This window comes from Oncorhynchus mykiss, chromosome 23 (assembly GCF_057628025.1).
Source record: "Oncorhynchus mykiss isolate SJ-2025 chromosome 23, ASM5762802v1, whole genome shotgun sequence".
Lineage (NCBI taxonomy): Eukaryota > Metazoa > Chordata > Actinopteri > Salmoniformes > Salmonidae > Oncorhynchus > Oncorhynchus mykiss.
This window is the reverse complement of record NC_143044.1, coordinates 16,465,304-16,483,026: the sequence shown is the minus strand read 5'-3', so window position 1 is coordinate 16,483,026 and position 17,723 is coordinate 16,465,304. Positions and strand designations below refer to the sequence as shown.

The window sequence follows — 17,723 nt, the reverse complement described above, 5'->3', positions numbered from 1 at the left end:
GCTCTTCACTGACGAGTAGCAGGTGTTGTCTCACAAGGGGTGATGGTCGGATTCACATTTATCATCGAAGATATGAGCGTGACAATGAGGCCTGTACACTGGAGCGGGATCGATTTGGAGGTAGAGGGTCCGTCATGGTCTGGGGCGGTGTGTCACAGCATCATCGGACTGAGCTTGTTGTCATTGCAGGAAATCTCAAAGCTGCCTCATGTGGTACCTGCAGGCTCATCTTGACATGACCCTCCAGCATGACAATGCCACCAGCCATACTGCTCGTTCTGGGACCTGTTGGATCGGAGGGTGATGGCTAGGGCCATTCCCCCCAGAAATGTCCGGGAACTTGCAGGTGCCTTGGTGGAAGAGTGGGGTAACATCTCACAGCAAGAACTGGCAAATCTTGTACTGCAGTCCATGAGGAGGAGATGCACTGCAGTACTTAATGCAGCTGGTGGCCACACCAGCTACTGACTGTTACTTTTTATTTTGACCGACCCCCTCTTTGTTCAGGGAGACATTATTCCATTTCTGTTAGTCACATGTCTGTGGAACTTGTTCAGTTTATGTTTCAGTTGTTGAATCTTGTTATGTTCATACAAATATTTACAATTGTTAAGTTTGCTGAAAATAAATGCAAATGACAGTGAGAGGACGTATGTTTATATACACACAGAAACGCGAGGGGAACCGGTGAACATTACTATTTGTTTGAACTCAGCTCACAGACTTTGACGTGGTGGGCGAAGCAGAGCAGTTATGACTGAAGGTCACACAGATAGAGTTAAAAGGTCGTCGTTAAAATGAAATGTGTGCAACACAGAGGCACAGACAGGCATGGATAACAATCCTTTTTTTCCTGGAGGCTTTGCATAATGCCTTAGGCCAAGGAACCACAGAAAGAAAGAGGTGGAGAGAGATAAAGTGAGAGAGTGAGAGGGTTACAGAGAGAGGGGGAGAATGGAACAGTGCCTTGCTCACAGGCACGCAGCTGCCCACTCAGAGAATGGAGGGCCTCACACACAAAGGTCTTGCAAATGTGTGCGTCTTAAACACACACAGTGATCCCCTTTAAAAAACTACTTGGTTTAATTACCTCCATAAATTACTACAGCTATCCCATGTCCAATACAAGTCCCTCTTGTCTGCCTACCGCCTGTCTAGCTATCTGAGACAACCCTGTTCAACTTGACTGTGTTTCACATGCAGATTCCAGCATAGGCCTTTCAGGTTTTACTGTGCTAAAAAGAAGTAATTGAATCAAGGAGACCCATTTTAAACACGGCAGTGGATAGTTTGGGAGATCATGCTTGTCATGCAAATCTACTTTGCAGGGCCATGCACAAGACCTTTCAGGGGGCAGGTGCTCAAGCAAAAAAATGTAAATACATATCTCAAAATTCATACTGACTAATGACAAATTGTAAGCAAGCTTGTTACGGTGCCACCTAAAGACATGATTGACATTAGGAAAAGAGGGTGGGCTATCAACTGATCATTGATGATAGATTTTTTTTATGATTTTGATTTATCTTCAATGCTCTTAAATAATAACTTAATATTTATTTTTATTTGTTTAACCTTTATTTAGCTTGGCAAGTTAAGAACAAATTCTTATATACAATGACGGCCTACTGGGGATCAGGGGGTTAACTGCCTTGTTCAGGGGCAGAACGGTAGATTTTTACCTTGTCAGTTTGGGGATTCGATCCAGCTACCTTTTGGTTACTGGCCCAACACTCTAACCACTAGAAATATTCATATTATTCTATATGGCTGGCTGGCTGGCTGCCTAGTGGCTTGTGTGGATATTTTAGGTTATAATGATTAGCTAGAGTCTAGACTACCTGTGTTGCTGTTGTCGACTGAGTTGGGTTGCTGTTGCCAGATGGAGTTGGGGCGGTGCTAGGGTTGTTGATGCAACCTCTCCTCTCCGTCTTTCTGCCACGCTTGTCAGCCAACCAGACTGAATATTAATGATGTACAGTGCCTTGCGAAAGTATTCGGCCCCCTTGAACGTTGCGACCTTTTGCCACATTTCAGGCTTCAAACATAAAGATATAAAACTGTATTTTTTTGTGAAGAATCAACAACAAGTGGGACACAATCATGAAGTGGAACGACATTTATTGGATATTTTCAAACTTTTTTAACAAATCAAAAACTGAAAAATTGGGCGTGCAAAATTTAGGTGGCGCTACAAAGTATTAACTTAAGGGGGCTGAATAATTTTGCACGCCCAATTTTTCAGTTTTTGATTTGTTAAAAACGTTTTAAATATCCAATAAATGTTGTTCCACTTCATGATTGTGTCCCACTTGTTGTTGATTCTTCACAAAAAAATACAGTTTTATATCTTTATGTTTGAAGCCTGAAATGTGGCAAAAGGTTGCAAAGTTCAAGGGGGCCGAATACTTTCGCAAGGCACTGTAAATAATAATATACTTATATATAATAAGTATTGAGATAAACTTTTGTTATTGACCAAATACTTATTTTCCACCATAATTTGCAAATAAATTCATTAAAAATTAATTTCTGGATTTTTTCCCCCTCATTGTCTGTCATAGTTGAAGTGTACCTATGATGGAAATTACAGGCCTCTCTCATCTTTTTAAGTGGGAGAACCTGCACAATTGGTGGCTGACTAAATACTTTTTTGCCCCACTGTATATACCACCACCCAAAAGGGCAAAGGGGCATGTACAGGGCACAGGTTGACTTATCTACATGTGCATGCTTCATGACAGAAACATAGACAGATTCCTTAAATGAGGCCTACTCTGCAAGATTGTAAACAAACCAAGTTGTACTTTACCCTGAAAGTGCATAAAACTAAATTAGACACAGCATAGTTGTTTGATAACAACAGATTGTCTGGAAAGGTTTGAGGAAGTGTTGTGGAAATTCTTACACAGATACAGCAGTTGTCTTATGTACGGCTGGCTATACATAGAGAAGTTATATTTGCATGATTTAGCATAATGAATTCATCATTACCATTTTGTTTAATTCATGTTACCGACCAATACTGGCTCATAACACGTGACAGACCAACACCTCACGAGGCTTCTTCTCTCTAAGCTGAGACTTTCAAACTGAGATATCTTTCGTTCTCAAAACAAAAGTCTGGGCGTACTGCCAAATTGCAGCTACTGATAGTGAGGATTCGATCAGTCAGTCACTTGCATGAGCATAGAAAATGGTTACTAGAAAAGCACATGAATAGAACACAGAAATGTGTTATTAGAAAAGCAGAAACATTATAAATGTCCAACAAAGAAGATATGATCTTCAATCATTGTGAATCTAAACAATGCTGAGTATCACAGCTTTCTTTGGCTATCACAAGCAAGTCAAAGCTTAGTTATCATAACTGTGTGTACCACCATAGCTAAGAAGTATGAACCAACACATAATAAACTGTTGTCCCGAACAAACAGCCCCTAGACTGTCTCAGACACACACAGGGCTGGTGGCCTACCCATATCAACATCCCCTTTGCATTTAGATACTAGAGCTGGGAATCTGAGTCAATCTAAGCCTGACTTTGCACCTAGTTTGCCAGTTGAACTGAGATTAGTTTTCAAGTGAACGAGTAAATTCCCTCCTGGCTGCACGTAAGAAGGGGAAAGGTCAACTATGAACATGGGGCATTCACTAAAACCAGTATTTTTTTTGCCAATAACCACCTTAGTAAACCTAGAGGGAGCAGGTGAGGTGAGAACAGATACAGTTACACTGTAAGCATTCTATGGAATTTCAGGCCATCCTGATACAAAACCAGTCCTGCCTGGAATTTAGTGCCTGATGTCTGCAAATATCAACCATCTCTCCCTCAACATAACCAGAGGGGAAAAAACAAATACTCTTAACAATAACTTCCCTAGTCCCAAAGGAAACAACCCTGACAAACCCATAGTCAAAGTGTACCATTGTCAGTTGTACTTTAATTCAGTGTACCCAAACATTCTGTAGCCCCCCCCCCCCCCCCCCAATTACATTACACACTCCAACCATGATACAAAATAAGACTCCAAAAACAATGCAATCTAACAATACAGCAACACTTTGATTGTTTTGTTTAGACAGTAGAGGAGAAGTTTGATTGTCTGAACTCATGAAATTGAATGAGCACACCATTCAGACCAACTTTGTTCAAGTTGCATTTGAAGAGTTTTCTGAAAAGTCTAGGGGTTGCATTCCATTCAGCAACAAAAACAACGAACAAAGTGACTCATATCAAGATATACCCGCTGCACCCATCCTCTGCTAAACCACAAACGAGAAGAGAAGACTGAAATATACTGTTGAGTGTGGTGTCTTGCCCAGTGTGTGTGTGTGTGTGTGTGTGTGTGTGTGTGTGTGTGATAACTCATGGAACACCACAAACAACTATCAATCTCTTCTCAGATCGCCGTGCGGAGGAGAGTGTCAATAAAATGTTATAATAAAGCCACATTACCCTCGACTTACAGTTCCTGAAAACAGACAAGGGTTACAGGCACAAAGCATGACATGAAAGTGGAAATTAGGTGTGAAATGGAAGCTAAAAGTCTACATTTCTGGGAAATGAAGGCATGAATACATTTTTCAACGATTTTCCATCCTAAAAATGAGGAATAAGCAAAGGCTTTGATTTCTGGTCACACAGATGGAAAATGGGTCTTAAAAATCTACTAGAAGTCTAAAAGTCTTAAAAGGTATTAGAGATACATCAAAACACAATAATGATGAAGTGAAGACCCCTGCCAACTAAAAGCAACATAGTTTAGCAAAAACGATATGCCTTCTGTAAGTTTAAGAAATACTGCCTAGTGTCTTGTCAGTGTTACCAAAAACCCACATATTTTATCTCACTCATGAAGAGTGGAGGATTATGAAGGTTCACAGAAGTAATAAATAAAGGTAGACCTACCATTTAGTTAGTGTTTTTACTGACAATAATGTTGTTTATGAATTATTAAGTGATTACAACGCATCACAAATTGGTAACAGAGTGACCATAAAATCTGTAACAGAATGACTGCAATTTAATTGGCCACAATGGGAAGTAATTTTAGTCACAAACCAAAGTTGCAGTAGAGCACAGTACAGTATAATGAATTACAGTAGAGTTCAGTACAGTAGAGCACCCACACACACGAGTGATGTAATATACTCTAATGGACTGTACTCTACTTTATCTCTTCTCACTTTAAATGCAACTTGGACAAAGTTGGTCTGAATGGTGTGCTCATTCAGTTTCAATACTCTATACTCTACTTGATTTTCTTTACTGTACTCTACTGTACCACCCTCTGCGGGGTCACAAACAAGGGGAAATGGAAAGAGAGCCTGTTATGCGACTTCCACTTTTGGACGTTAACAAGACACTCCATCTTAACTCCTCCACATTTGCTGGATTGGCTGTGATGTCCAAACTTGTAAAACAGAGATGTTTTTTTATTGGTACAGATTTGGTCTTGTCTGGGCCAACCACATTTGGTCTTGTTTGGGGGGAGGGGCTCATTAGAATTATAGCCAGTGTGTAGCATAATACCCAAACATGTATAGGAGGATATTACATTTTTCTAGCTTTGTGTACTTATTCAGGATACATCACCATGAAGATAATGACATTGATAATTATGCATTTCTGTACATTACAGATCAAGGACCCATGATGTTATTCTGTTACGGTCATTCTGTTGATCCACTTCACTTACTGTAGTTAAATAACCAAAATAGTTTGGTTTCAAACTTAAGGTGTCATATCATAGCTGATATTTCAGATATTTCAGTTTTTGGAAAACGTGGTCACATAGAAAAATGAGGAAGATATTACTGTCATTCTGTTACCAAACTTTGCATCTGCACTGTTCTTCAAGTAAATGTGTTTTTGTAAAATGTTCAGTGGCAATTTTTAAAAGTGGACTTCTGCATATACACTGAGTGTACATAACATTAAGAACACCTTCCTAATATTGAGTTACACCCCTCACACACACACACGTCTTTTGCGCTCAGAAAAGCCTCAATTCCTCGGAGAATGGACTCTACAAGGTGTCGAAAGCATTCCACAGGGATGCTGGCCCATGTTGACTCCAAACCTCACAGCAGTTGTGTCAAGTTGGATGGATGTCTTTTGGGTGGTGGACCATTCTTGATACAAACAGGAAACTGTTGAGTATGAAAAAAACAGCAGTGTTGCAGTTCTTGACACAAACCGGTGTGCCCGGCACCTACTACCGTACCCTGTTCAAAGGCACTTAAATATTTTGTCTTGCCCATTCACCCTCTGAATGGAGCACACATAATCCATGTCTCAATTGTCTCAAGGCTTAAAAATCCTTCTTTAACTTGTCTCCTCCCCTTCATCTACACTGATTGAAGTGGATTTAACAATTTACATCAATAAGGGATAATAGCGTTCACTTGGACCTGGTCAGTCTATGTCATGGAAAGAGCAAGTATTCTTAAATTTTTTTTTTTAAATGAACCTTTATTTAACTAGGCAAATCAGTTAAAGAACAAATTCTTATTTACAATGAAGACCTACCCCTGGCCAAACTCGGACGAGGCTGGGCCAATTGTGCGCTGCCCCATCCGATTCCCAATCACAGCCGGATGTGATACAGCCTTGATTCGACCTAGGGACTGTATTGAGATGCAGAGCCCCAGACCGCTGCACCACTCGGGAATATTCATAATGTTTTGTACACTCAGTATAGGTGTATGGTTTGTTAAACTTAGCAATCAATGGTTTTTACTTCGCATACATTTTAAAGTGAAAAAGTGAGTCTCAGCATCACTCTGTTACTGTGGAATTGCCCAAACCTCAATGTGCCTGCACAACCATAATAATAGCACATCCAGCTCTACAATTCCCCCTCTGTATATATGAGGGTATGCAAGCATGGTGAGAGGTAGCCTAGTGAGGGTGCCTAGGCTAGGTGAGAGGAGGGGGAGAGAAAAAAGTAGTACTCCACAAGAGTGAGTACGGGTTGGAAAGGGGGGGGGGGGGGGGGGGGGGGTTGAGTTGAGTCAAGTACAGACAACCGAACCGCGTTACAGAGCTGGAGCCTTGAATACAGTAACGCTTTTGTCCCAGTGGCCCAACCACTGCGCACAAAGCAAATGATCTATCAATCAACTCCTCTCTATTTTCCTATACGACTACGCGTTGTTCTACTACTGTGGAGTCATGCGCATCAGGCAGCTAGAAAGTAAGCATGTTAATTTGCACAGAATCGCAACAGGGTATTTGCCTTGTTCCTCAATGACATTGTGCAGTTGCCCATTTTAATATAAATCGAACACGATAATCATACTTTCCCAAACACTTGCTATTATGAAAGCATGGATAACAAGCAGGCAACACTTCCAAGTTTCTAGACAATATTTGACTTTCTCTAGCCATAGGTTAGCCTAAGAACAATATTGTATGCTTCTTTGAACTTATTGCATGTTAGTTAGCAACGGAAAACATCTCAAGCAAACTTCAGCAATCAATAAACAATTTTGGGCAACAAAGACACCCAAAAGAGGATGAACATATAATGTCATAAGTAAAGATGATACCGGGATTAATGCCTTACTACCTGGCCAGCTGAGAGTCTGTCGAGGTTAAGTCATCTTCGATTTCCGCAACAAAGGACCTGCAAAGTATGTGGGTCCTCATGCGCACTGCTGCCGCCACAGTGGGACTGAGCAACTGCATGAAACTCCGTATTCTCTAGCTAGAAGGTTGTAACGAAATCCTCGTTCAGCGAAACCATTTCTCACGCGCGGGGGGGAACAATTATTGGTTCCAATTCAGCTTAACCATGCTTATATTGAGAATATTTAATATATTCGGTATGTTGTGTTTTTTTGCCATTCATTACACATTGTTTTACTTCTAGTTCAATATAAACTACATCATTTTACTCTCCCCCTCCGTATTGGTATCGTCTACTCGTGTGTCATTTTCCCCCACAAACTATTCTGAATTTACAACTCCGTAGTAACACTGTTAACAGTAACTAGTTCACTTGGCTTCATGCCCATAGGGGGCAAAGGGGCACTTGCCCCCTCAGATTTGTCATGTAAAAAAAACAAACACGTAATGTAGTTGTTGTTTCTCTATAATACTACAAGCCACCTAGCAATTTTATGATGTTGGCTTTAGCTAGCTCAGATAGTTGAGGTTGGGAGATTGGGAACCTAACTACCAAGAAGCCATATCAATTAAGTTAGAGTAGCTTTCTTGTCTATCTTAGCTGGCATGCCTGATGGAAAGGTTTAGAATATAAATAACTAAATGTACTTGAATACACATTCCTTTCAATCTTTTACCCTGTCTTTAGCAGAGATGCAGAGAACAATATTTACACTGAACAAAATATAAATGCAACATACAAAAGTTTCTAAGATTTTACAGAGTTACAGTTTATATAAGGACATCAGTCAATTAAATAAATGCATTAGGCCCTAATTTATGTATTTCACATGACTGGGAATACATGGTGCTGGAATAGTGGATTCAGCACCTGTTTTCTTTGCGACTTGTAACTCTGGTTTTAAATGAATAGTTGTTTAGTAGTCCGAAAATGTCGGAAACATTAACTTGCTTGACCATGCTTTAGGTCATGTAACTGTTTGTGACATGCAATATGTTTTGTGGACTTCACCGGACAGATGTTGCTCTCTGGTTTTGTGATGAAACAGTTGTGGTTGAATCTATTCTGAAACTTCTCGGCCTTGGCCTATGTATCATGGTGTCAAGGCATATGAACTAACAGGTTATAGAGAGAACAACACAATTATCACAACGCATAGCTTGTAAAATGTAATTTTTTTCCTGGCTTGTCTTCCCCGGTGATTTTACCCATGCACCGCTAATGACAGGCTGATTCAGGGGCATCATGCACCGCAAAAATCTCAGAGGGCACAAAGTACATGAGGATGGCTGGGGGTGGTCCCGGAGGGGAGCTAGGCTCACTGTCTGTAATTTGGAGAATTTTGCCGTTTTCAAACACCTGAAATAGCTTTTTCCTGCAATCTAGAGCCATAATCAGTATGCTTAATTCTATGTAAAAAATAAATAAAAATTCTGTATATCCAAGGATACCTCTTCAGCTGTCTGTATCCTCCTGAATGGTGCTTATTTTTTAAAGTAACTATACTGAACAAAAATATAAACACAACATGAAAAGTGTTGGTCATATATTTAATTAGCTAAAATGAATAATCCCAGAATTGTTCCATACGCACATAAAAGCTTATATCTCTAAAATGTTTGAAATTTGTTTACATACCTGTTCATGAGCATTTCTCCTTTGCCAAGATAATCCATTCACCTGACCAACCTGACTGATCAAGAAGCTGATTAAACAGCATGAGCATTACACAGGTGCACCTTGTGCTGGGGACAATAAAAGGCCACTCTAAAATGTGCAGTTTTGTCACACAACACAATGCCACAGATGTCCACTAGAGCTGTTGTCAGCTAATTTAATGTTCATTTCTATACCATAAGCCGCCTCCAAATAAGTTTTGGAGAATTTGGCAGTAGGTCCAACCGGCCTCACAAGCGCAGATCATGTGTAACCATGGCAACCCAGGACCTCAACATCCGGCTTCTTCACCTGCAGGATGGTCTGAGACGAGCCATTCAGACAGCTGACAAAACTGTGGGTTTGCACAACCAAATAATTTCTACACAAACTGTCAGAAACCGTCTCAGGGAAGCTCATCTGCTTGCTCGTCATCATCATCACCCTTGACCTGACTTCATTTTGGAGTCGTAACCGACTTCAGTAAACAAATGCTCATTAAATAAATAAAAACAGTATGGGGATGAGGTAGGTAAAAATGGGTGGGCTGTTTACCGATAGACTATGTACAGCTGCAGCGCTCGGTTAGCTGCTCAGATAGCAGATGTTTGAAGTTGGTGAGGGAGATAAAAGTCTCCAACTTCAGCAATTTTTGCAATTCGTTCCAGTCACAGGCAGCAGAGAACTGGAACGAAAGGCAGCCAAATGAGGTGTTGGCTTTAGGGATGATCAGTGAGATACACCTGCTGGAGCGCGTGCTACGGATGGGTGTTGCCATCGTGACCAGTGAACTGAGATAAGGCGGAGCTTTACCTAGCATGGACTTGTAGATGACCTGGAGCCAGTGGGTCTGGCGACGAATATGTAGCGAGGGCCAGCCGACTAGAGCATACAAGTCGCAGTGGTGGGTGGTATAAGGTGCTTTAGTGACAAAACGGATGGCACTGTGAGTAGAGTAGAGTGTTGGAAGCAATTTTGTAGATGACATCGCCGAAGTCGAGGATTGGTAGGATAGTCAGTTTTACTAGGGTAAGTTTGGCGGCGTGAGTGAAGGAGGCTTTGTTGCGGAATAGAAAGCAGACTCTTGATTTGATTTTCAATTGGAGATGTTTGATATAAGTCTGGAAGGAGAGTTTGCAGTCTAGCCAGACACCTAGGTACTTATAGATGTCCACATATTCAAGGTCAGAACCATCCAGGGTGGTGATGCTGGTCAGGCGTGCGGGTGCAGGCAGCAAACGGTTGAAAAGCATGCATTTGGTTTTACTAGCGTTTAAGAGCAGTTGGAGGCCACGGAAGGAGTGTTGTATGGCATTGAAGCTCGTTTGGAGGTTAGATAGCACAGTGTCCAAGGACGGGCCGGAAGTATATAGAATGGTGTCGTCTGCGTAGAGGTGGATCAGGGAATCGCCCGCAGCAAGAGCAACATCATTGATATATACAGAGAAAAGAGTCGGCCCGAGGATTGAACCCTGTGGCACCCCCATAGAGACTGCCAGAGGACCGGACAGCATGTCCTCCGATTTGACACACTGAACTCTGTCTGCAAAGTAATTGGTGAACCAGGCAAGGCAGTCATCCGAAAAACCGAGGCTACTGAGTCTGCCGATAAGAATATGGTGATTGACAGAGTCAAAAGCCTTGGCAAGGTCGATGAAGACGGCTGCACAGTACTGTCTTTTATCGATGGCGGTTATGAAATCGTTTAGTACCTTGAGCGGTATGGGCAGGCATAAGCTATGGACAATGAACACAATTGCAATTAATCAATGGCAATATGATTGCACAGAGATACCGTGACGAGATCCTAAGGTCAATTGTTGTGCCATTCATCTGTTGCTATCGCCTCATGTTACAGCATGATAATGCACGGCCCCATGTCACAAGGATCTGTACACGATTCCTGGAAGCTGATAATGTCCCAGTTCTTCCATTGCCTGCATACTCACCAAACATGTCACCCATTGAGCATGTTTGGGATGCTCTGGATCGACATGCACAACACCGTTTTCCAGTTCCCACAAATATCCAGAAACTTCGCACAGCCATTGAAGAGGGGTGGGACAATATTCCACAGGTTACAAGCAACAGCCTGATCAACTCTATGCGGAGATGTGTCGCGCTGCATGAGTCATATGGTGGTCACATATGGTGGACATCTGTGGCATTGTGTTGTGTGACAAAACTGAACATTTTAGAGTGACCTTTTATTGTCCCCAGCACAAGGTGCACCTGTGTAATGCTCATGCTGTGTAATCAGCTTCTTGATCAGTCAGGTTGGTCAGGTGAATGGATTATCTTGGCAAAGGAGAAATGCTCATGAACAGGTATGTAAACAAATTTCAAACATTTTAGAGATATAAGCTTTTATGTGCGTATGGAACAATTCTGGGATTATTCATTTTAGCTAATGAAATATAGGACCAACACTTTTCATGTTGTGTTTATATTTTTGTTCAGTATAGTTACTTTAAAAAATAAGCACCATTCAGGAGGATACAGACAGCTGAAGAGGTATCCTTGGATATACAGAATTTTTATTTATTTTTTACATAGAATTAAGCATAATGATTATGGCTCTAGATTGCAGGAAAAAGCTATTTCAGGTGTTTGAAAACGGCAAAATTCTCCAAATTACAGACAGTGAGCCTAGCTCCCCTCCGGACCACCCCCAGCCATCCTCATGTACTTTGTGCCCTCTGAGATTTTTGCGGTGCATGATGCCCCTGAATCAGCCTGTCATTAGCGGTGCATGGGTAAAATCACCGGGGAAGGCAAGCCAGGAAAAAAATTACATTTTACAAGCTATGCGTTGTGATAATTGTGTTGTTCTCTCTATAACCTGTTAGTTCATATGCCTTGACACCATGATACATAGGCCAAGGCCGAGAAGTTTCAGAATAAATTCAACCACAACTGTTTCATCACAAAACCAGAGAGCAACATCTGTCCGGTGAAGTCCACAAAACATATTGCATGTCACAAACAGTTACATGACCTAAAGCATGGTCAAGCAAGTTAATGTTTCCGACATTTTCGGACTACTAAACAACTATTCATTTAAAACCAGAGTTACAAGTCGCAAAGAAAACAGGTGCTGAATCCACTATTCCAGCACCATTTCAACATAATCTAATCACCTATGCTTCATCTAATACAGTGACAACTAAAATATAACAAAAACTATTTAGTCTAATCAACATAAGCTAAATATGATGTGTCTGTCCATGGTACTAATTTCTCTCTTTGTGTGTGTGGAAGTAAAATAAAATGTGTTGACTCACCCCACTTGTTGAGAAACGCCAAAGCCATCCTACTATTTCATGTTGCCTAAAAAGTCTATGACTTTATCATACAAGCTTTGAGTTTTTGTTGTCCTAGGCTACCTAGCTAAAATGCTTTCTCGCTAGCCTAACTTCCTTTCATGGGCAACAATTCACTAAGCCAGCTAGTTAACATTAGCCTAACGTTACAACATCTAGCTACAAATTGAACTTCCATCCTCTCAGGCCAGGGGCATGATGTATGAATTTATGGTTCATTCCTAATTGCCATTATAATCATTGGCCAATACGAAGAATTAAGTAAAACCACAAGTCGAAATCCATATCTCCAGTCATGGCTAATTTAGGAAAGGGACGATTTTAGCTAGCTACTAGCCACCGAAGGGCAATGACACAACGAGATGCAACAATTCACGTTTTCTGTCAATGACGTTTGGCTTCTAATGTGATGTGACTGGTGGGAAGCCAAATCCAAACTGGCTTCCCTTGCCACTTTTTTTTTTTACGCCAGTACCATTCACAGCTGAGCTCACTCAGTTTAGCTCAACGCTGATTGGCTATAAAAAAATATATATATTATCAAGGGAGGCCAAATGCTCGCTGGCCTCCCTTGCATTCAATGCTGCGGCAACAATGGCATACTCTTTTTGACCAGACAGCATAGATGGGTTACATATACAGAGAGGCGCTGTTTTGTTCGCTTGGATGCTTTCCCTGGTGAGATACATTCAGCCTCTTGCGAATTGAAGGACATTTTCTTGGTCATTTTTGTGGGTAAGCCTGGCTTCCCTTGGCTACCATGAACACACACCACTGCAGCCTGTGGCATATTAATTGAAACGTATTGTTTCCAGGCCTTTATAACCTGTAATTTATGACACTTGCCTAAATACTAGGCCCTATAAATTCAATGCTCTGATTCAGATGACCATTTGTATGCCTATGTCTAAAAGTGTTCCTTGTCACAGTAATATCTGAATACACTCATAGTTCTACTTCAAAATATACTAGATAAAGAAAGTGTCATGTAGAAACATGTAGTAGGTCTAAAGTTATATAAACTATGTAGCCGTAGCGAAATACTAGGCCAGGCCTAGTAGCCTAAATTAATGTTTAATAGTTGTACGTAGAGATAAATAGCTACATCCATATACTCTGTAACTGTGAAGTTGACTGAGCTGCCTGTACTGTCTCATTGGGACCCGGCAGATGTTTTGAAATGTGGCAAGGAGGAATTTCTCCCACTTCCACATTGCTTCCCCAGCATGGAAAACTGCACAGCTATATGCAGGAGTAATTCAATCAGCACCCGGAAATCGTATTAAGAGGTCTCAAACGTTTCCAAGGAGATGGAATGAAAAACATAAATATTTACTGTATCACACTTGAGAATTAAATAAAAGTACAGCATTCATGGTGTTAGTGCGGCAAGAAGGCAGTGGCATCAACTCTGCAACTCTTGATTAACATTGAGTGGAATAAAAGTCTGGCTTCACACCAGTGCCAGCACACGTTGCCTGCTGACGATGACAAAATGATGAACCTACTTTACATTTCATGTTACCCATATTCTTAAAGTGTATGTCTTCTGTGACTCAAGAGACACAGATCATGTGTCTATGGCAATGGACATCCTAAAACAGGACAATCTTGTCCTGTAAGGGCTTGTGTGGGTGGGGTTCAGACTTTTGCCTGCACCCACACCAGTCCTTTTCGGTCGGATTGCTTACGCCTGCCCTAGAAATAGCTTGGCATGCCAGGTGGCTGTTGAAAGAGGATGACATGCTCCAAGCAGATGAATGAAACTCCTCTGTTCAACAAAATGTATAATTTAGGCCTCAAATTCCTGGAGCCAGTTTAATGACTGCTGCCTTAAAACATGGTGTACATTGTGCATGCTTTAGTTCCATTAACAGCACCAGCGCTCCAGATGTGTTCCTGTTCACAGCCTCGTAATCTAACAAACTAACCACTATCAAACCCTCAGCACAGGGTGACAGAATCACAATCACATAGCAGATGCATAAACATTTGCATGGAAATGATCTATCATTTCTATTCATCCAGAAGAAACTAAGGTGCTTTCCACAGATGCAATTGGAGAATTATTTGAATGGTGTTTTGCAACTGCATTGGCAGCATACCCTGACAGTAAGGAATGCGGTGTGGAAAAGTTGACTGAAATACTCTCATGACTTGACTTCCATTAACAGGATAGTAGTACCTTCCAGTCTCCGTATTTGTGACTGCGTCTCTTAACGACAGCACCTGTGCAAGGGAGTGGACTTCATGTACAGTGGCTTCGGAAAGTATTTCGACCCATTGACTTTTTCCACATTTTTTTATGTTACACCCTTATTCTAAAATTAATTAAATTGTTTTTTTCCCACCTCAGAAATCTACACACAATACCCCATAATGACAAAGCAAAAACAGTTTGCTAATTTATATTTTTTTAAATTATGAAATATTACATATACTGTACATAAGTATTCAGACTCTTTACTCAGTACTTTGTTGAAGCACCTTTGGCAGCGATTACAGCATAAATTCTTATTGGATATGACACTACAAGCTTGGCACACCTGTATTTGGGGAGTTTCTCCCATAATTCTCTGCAGATCCTCTCAAGCTCTGTCAGGTTGGATGGGGAGCATTGCTGCACAGCTATTTTCAGGTCTCTACAGAGATGTTCCATGGGGTTCAAGTACGGGCTCTGGCTGGGCCACTCAAGGACATTCAGAGACGTCCCGAAGCCACTCCTGCGTTTTCTTGGCTATGTGCTTAGGGTCGTTGTCCTGTTGGAAGGTGAACCTTCGCCCCAGTCTGAGGACCTGAGCACTCTGGAGAAGGTTTTCATCAAAGATCTCTCTGTACTTTGCTCTGTTCAGCTTTGCCTCGAACCTGACTAGTCTCCCAATCCCTGCCGCTTAAAAACACCCCCACAGCATGATGCTGCCACCACCATGCTTTACAATAGGGATGGTGCCAGGTTTCCTCCAGACATGACGCTTGGCATTCAGGCCAAAGAGTTTAATCTTGGTTTCATCAGACCAGAGAATACTGTTTCTTAAGGTCTGAGAGTCTTTTGGCGGGCTGTCATGTGCCATTTACTGAGGAGTGGCTCCGTCTGGCCACTCTACCATAAAAGGCCTAATTGGTGGAGAGATGGTTGTCCTTCTGGAAGGTTCTCCCATCTCCACAGAGGAACTCTAGAGCTCTGTCAGAGTGATCATCGGGTTCTTGGTCAAATCAAATTAAATGTTATTTGTCACATGCGCCGAATACAACAGGTGTAGACCATAAAGTGAAATGCTTACTTACAAGCCCTTAACCAATAATGCAGTTTAAAGAAAAACCCTAAAAAAGTAAGAGATAAGAATAACAAATAATTAAAAAGCAGCAGTAAATAATAGCGGGGATATATACAGGTGGTACTGGTACAGAGTCAATGTGCGGAGGCACCGGTGTCGAGGTAATTATGTACATGTAGGTAGAATTATTAAAGTGGCTATGCATAGATAATAACAGAGTAACAGCAGCGTGGGGGGTGGGGGCAATGCAAATAGTCTCGGTAGCCATTTGATTAGCTGTTCAGGTGTCTTACGGCTTGAGGGTAGAAGCTGTTAAGAAGCCTTTTGGATTAAGACTTGGCGCTCTGGTAGTGCTTGCTGTGCGGTAGCAGAGAGAACTGTCTTGACTAGGGTGGCTGGAGTCTTTGACAATTTTTGGGGCCTTTCTCTGACACGCCTGATATAGAGGTCCTGGATGGCAGGAAGCTTGGCCCCGGTGATGTACTGGGCCGTACGCACTACCTTCTGTAGTGGCTTGTGGTTGGAGGCCGAGCAGTTGCCATACCAGGCAGTCACCTCCCTGACCAAGGCCCTTCTCCCTCGATTGCTGGCAGCCCAGTTTGTCTGGGCTGCCAGGTCTAGGAAGTGTCTTAGTGGTTCCAAACTTCTTCCATTTAAGAATGATGGAGGCCAATGTACTCTTGGGGACCTTCAATGCTGCAAAAAAAAATTGGTACCTTTCCCCAGATCTGTGCCTCGACACAAGGCTGTCTCGGCGCTCTATGGACAATTCCTTCGACCTCATGGCTTGGTTTTTGCTCTGACACGCACTGTCAACTGTATAGACAGGTGTGTGCCTTTCCAAATCATGTTCAATCAATTTAATTTACCCCAAGTGGACTCCAATCAAGTTGTAGAAACATCTCAAGGAAGATCAATGGAAACAGGATGCACCTGATCTCAATTTTCAAATCTCATAGCAAAGGGTCTGAATACTTATGAAAATAAGGTATGTTTTTTTTATTTGTAATAAATAATCTGTGGTGCAGAACAAAGACATTGTTTCTGTGCCAGCCAAAGAACCATTTGAAGACTCCTTAGACACGGTCTCTTCTGAGACAGTGTAAATGTCAATGTGACGATATTGATCAGAGTGAATAGTCAATAAGCATCTTGTTTCATGGGAAAAAGTTGTGTAAAGGAATACAATATAAGCATTTCGCTGCACCTACTACATCTGCTAAACTGTGTATGAGACCAATAAACTTTGATTTGATATTCTATAATGATGCACATCCAGGCAGGGTATTCAGTACTTGTAAATTTCCAGGCAGTAATTCTTGTAACGCGTTTATTCAACAGCATGCCTCACATCAACTGCTTCTATTGGGCCACATGCCCAGATTCCAATTAGAGGTTGAGTTTGACAGTTATTAATGACAGAGTTACGGCAGGAAATCATGGCGCTTTCTTTGAACCATGTCTGTGTATTCATTTCGAGCTGGTTGGTAAGGTGGATTGCAAAACTGAGGACTTTGTGAATGAAAAATGTTGACATACAATACCGCTCAAAAGTTTGGGGTCACTTAGAAATGCTCTTGTTTTTGAAAGAAAGCTCATTTTTTGGCCATTAACATAACATTGATCAGAAATACAGTGTAGACATCGTTAATGTTGTAAATGACTATTGTAGCTGGAAACGGCTGATTTTGAATGGAATATCTACATAGGCCCATTATCAGCAACTATCACTCCTGTGTTCCAATGTCACGTTGTGTTAGCGAATCCAAGTTTATCATTTTAAAAGGCTAATTGATAATAAAAACTAAAAGAATGCAATTATATTAGCACAG

At 41.4% G+C, this 17,723-nt stretch overlaps 1 protein-coding gene across 1 annotated transcript in view; it reads right to left on the bottom strand.

The window, feature by feature from the left end:
* Positions 1 to 7,959, bottom strand: part of LOC110502498 (protein FAM53B) — a 38,235-nt gene extending 30,276 nt beyond the window's left edge. The window contains exon 1 of the mRNA XM_021580555.3: positions 7,578 to 7,959. The gene's annotated coding sequence lies outside the window, so the exon portion shown is untranslated. The remainder of the gene's footprint in view (positions 1 to 7,577) is intronic.
* Between the last annotated feature and the right edge of the window lie 9,764 nt (positions 7,960 to 17,723).